The sequence below is a fragment of the Cebus imitator genome, unplaced genomic scaffold (genome assembly GCF_001604975.1).
Source record: "Cebus imitator isolate Cc_AM_T3 unplaced genomic scaffold, Cebus_imitator-1.0 Scaffold406, whole genome shotgun sequence".
NCBI lineage: Eukaryota > Metazoa > Chordata > Mammalia > Primates > Cebidae > Cebus > Cebus imitator.
Genome location: NW_016107721.1, coordinates 2,214,279 through 2,217,863, shown reverse-complemented (window position 1 = coordinate 2,217,863; position 3,585 = coordinate 2,214,279). Strand labels below are relative to the sequence as shown.

Here is a 3,585-nt window from a genome sequence, read left to right as displayed (position 1 = left end):
GGAGACCATCCTGGCCAACTGGTGAAACCTCGTCTCTACTAAAAATTTAAAAATTAGCTGGGAATAGTGGCTTGCACCTGTAGTCCCAGCTACTTGGGAGGCTGAGGCAGGAGAATCGTTTGAACCTGGGAGGTAGAGGTTGCAGTGAGCCGAGATCGCACCACTGCACTCCAGCCTGATTACAGAGCGAGACTTCTTTTCAAAAAAAAGACAAAATTATTGATATGGAATACAGAGCCTTGAGGGAGGGAACTTGCAAGACAGGGCCCTAAAGCTTAAGCATCCTTAGCTTCTCAGATACTCCTCCTTTGTTTAAAATAATAATAATTAGCAGTTAACATTTATTAACTCATTGAATCCTCACAGGTGGGGTCATTACTTCCATTTTACAGATGAGAAACTCAAGGTCCCAGGGGGTGGGTAACTTGTCTTCCGTCATCCAGCAAAGTTGGGAATATTGACTGGATGGTGGAAGTAAAAACTCAGGCTGCTGGAGGAAGCATAACTTGCAAAACATAATCACCTGGCTAGCAATGCAACCAACTCTTTTGGTTTAAAAACCAAATCCTTCAGGAACCAGCCGATGTGTGTGGGCCGGGGGAGGTTTTAGATGGAAGGAAGCTTAGAAGAAGCATGTGTGTGTGTGTGTGTGTGTGTGTGTGTATGTGTGTGTGTGTGTGTGTGTCTCAGCACATGGAGTTACCCTGTCCATGTCATGCATTTCTCTAGAGAATGATGGGATCTGTGATCTGTACCTCTGTATACAGAACCATTGTCCCTGGGTCCCTGCCTGTCCCTGCTCCAGGAAAGTGTTGGATCCTCCCAAGTCCAAGGGTAAGCCTTGAGAGGCTGCCTTCTGGCCTTGTTTTTTAGCACAATGCTTTTTCTACCTCTTCACTTCCCTCCTTGGTGCTCAGCCTGTTCCAGCTACGCTGTCAACATGCCCTCCGCAGCTCTGGAGGGCACCCACCAAGCAGGGGCAGTGAACAGAAGATGAAGAGGTACAGTTTGACACCAAATTGCCTGGGTTGGAAACCTGGCTCCATGACGTAGGACCAGTCACTTAACTTTGGTGCCTCAGTTTCCCCATCTGTTGACTGGGGATGATGACAGTATCTATCTCACTGGGTTGTTGTGAGGAATGAATGAGGAAGTACAAATGCCGTGTTTCAAGCAGGGCCTGGTGCACAGTGATGCAATGTGTGCTAACTATTATTATCGTCATCAAATTACCATGATTTCTGGCAAGTGGGCACTTCAGAAATCTCAAGGAGAAGACAGGGCCGTCTGCTGTACAAGAATGCAGGCTGAGCGTCTGAATGGCCATTTGTATTGAGAATCAACTCTGAGTTATTTTGCAAGTCCCCATCTCCTCAATTGTCTTACATCGACGTGGGCTCATGGCTTGGTCTGCCTGTCCATGGGCCCCATGGTTAATCTAGAAATAGCACACGAAGTAGCACCTCTTAGGCTCACATAAATTGCTAATTAAAATGGTATTACCCATAATGGATTGCAAAGCAGGACTCTCATTTCCCCAGTGCGCATTTCCGCAGGCTGGACTTGGGCATCGACCCACCTGGGGTGACTGGGGCTCTCGGGAGAGGGAAGCTGGACGTAGGACAGTAAGTTAGGCAACTTCAGAATCTTCGCATTGTTCCTGACAAATAACAATATACTAAAGCCAGAAACGTGCTTGTACCCATCAGTCACAGGTGCTGATAATAGTTCACCTAATTACTTCATTATTTTTTGCCACTCCATAGAGCAGTTTGTATTTACAGTCCTGTATATGGTTCTACTACTGCCACTTATTGTGACGATTCCAGCAATTCCGGGGAGTCTCGGAGGGCCTGGACAAGTAGAATCTTGTTTTTCTTGATTTCCCCAGAGGGGTGGGAGGTGGGAGGAGGTAAAGAGAGGAGGGGTTTGGAGGAAAAGCATCCAGCCAGCATCGACCCACAATTGCTCATCTCAGATGAGTGATAAATGATGGGTGATTTTTGAAACGCTAGAATTTTCAAACAAAACAAACATATCCTATCCTATTAGTTATGAGGCCAGCCTGTAACACGGTGAAGAAGGGAGAAAGGCAGGGTTGGGCTGCCCTGGGCCCGCACCCGTTCTGGATGGAGAAGTGATCGGGTCCCTAGCTTGGCATCATTACGTTGGAAGCAGCGGAGAGGGAAACCAACCCCAGGGACTTGACCTAATGAACACGGGCCACAAATTAACAAAGTTGGCTGGGAAAAACATTGTGAGTTTTAGTCACTCGAGCATCAGTAAATCTGCTAGAAGTCAGGGCTGATTGCTTATAGCTTGTTAAGATGTTGATTGTTTACAAATTACATTTTCCCTTTAAAAGGCAGGCACCTCTCAGCGGCTCCCTGCCACTAGTCCCTTGCTGAGTGCTTCCCACCAGGGACAAAGGCTGCCTGCTGTTCACTGACCTAACATGCAGCTCTGCACTCTGCGGCCCCCTTGCTTCACACGGCTCCTTCTCTCCCTTCTCCTACATTTTGAAATCTTCCTTAAACCCAGTCCTCCTACGAGCAGGGTTGTCAGACAGGCACTGGACTGTGCACACACTTATATTTTCTCATGATTTGCAGCTACCTGGAGGAGTGAAGGCTGAGTGCAAAATTGCCTCGTGAGATCTGCTTTCCGGTTTAAATCACTTACGGTTTAAATTTATTCATTCATTCATTCGACCTGTAACTTGAATGAATGAATGAACCAGCACTTGTCTGATTGTCCCTGCCAGACAGCTGCTGGAGCTGCAGAGACAGATTTCAGAGAGTCAGAGGATCACAAGCGCAGGCTTGGCTTGCAGGCACATCACTCCAATCTCTGCCTTCATCGTCACATGGTGCTGTGGGCTGACTGTGTCCCAGTCCCCAGTTCATATGTTGAAGTCCTAAACCCTAATACCTCAGAATGTGACTGCATTTGGAGATAGGGCCTTTAAAGAGGTAATTAGCTTATAATGGGGTTGTTAGGGTGAACCCTAATCCCGTATGACTGGCATCCTTGTAGGAAGTGATTAGGACACAGACAACAGACAGAAAGTGACCATAGGAGGACACAGTGAGAAGCCAGCCATCTGCAAGCCAAGGAGAGAGGCCTCGGGAGAAACCAAACTTGCCAACACCTTGATTTTAGACTTCTAGCCCTCAGAACGGTGAGGAAATGTATCTCTGTTTCTCATGACACCCAGTCTGTGGTGTTTTGTTGCAGTCACTCTAGCAGACTAATACACACGGCGTTGTCCCTGTGCGTCTGTGTAACTCTTCTTATAAGACCCACCCTTGGTGGGGCATGGTGGCTCACACCTGTAATCCCAACACTTTGGGAGGCTGAGGTGGGCAGATCACTTGAGATCAGGAGTTCGAGACCAGCCTGGCTAACGTTGTGAAACGTCATCTCTACTAAAAATACAAAAATTAGCCAGATGTGGTGGCATGCACCTGTAATCCCAGCTACTTAGGAGGCTGAGGCAGGAGAATTTCTCCAACCTGGGAGGCGGAGGTGAGCCAAGATCTTGCTACTGTATTCCAGCCTGGGCAACAGAGCAAGACTCCATCT

At 47.6% G+C, this 3,585-nt stretch overlaps 1 long non-coding RNA gene across 1 annotated transcript; it reads left to right on the top strand.

Moving 5' to 3' along the window:
* The first annotated feature begins 422 nt into the window (after nucleotides 1-422).
* Nucleotides 423-3,207, top strand: LOC108289600. Its single transcript, XR_005196937.1, has 2 exons — nucleotides 423-834; nucleotides 3,037-3,207. It is a non-coding gene; the product is annotated as an uncharacterized LOC108289600 (long non-coding RNA).
* The last annotated feature ends 378 nt before the right edge of the window (nucleotides 3,208-3,585 follow it).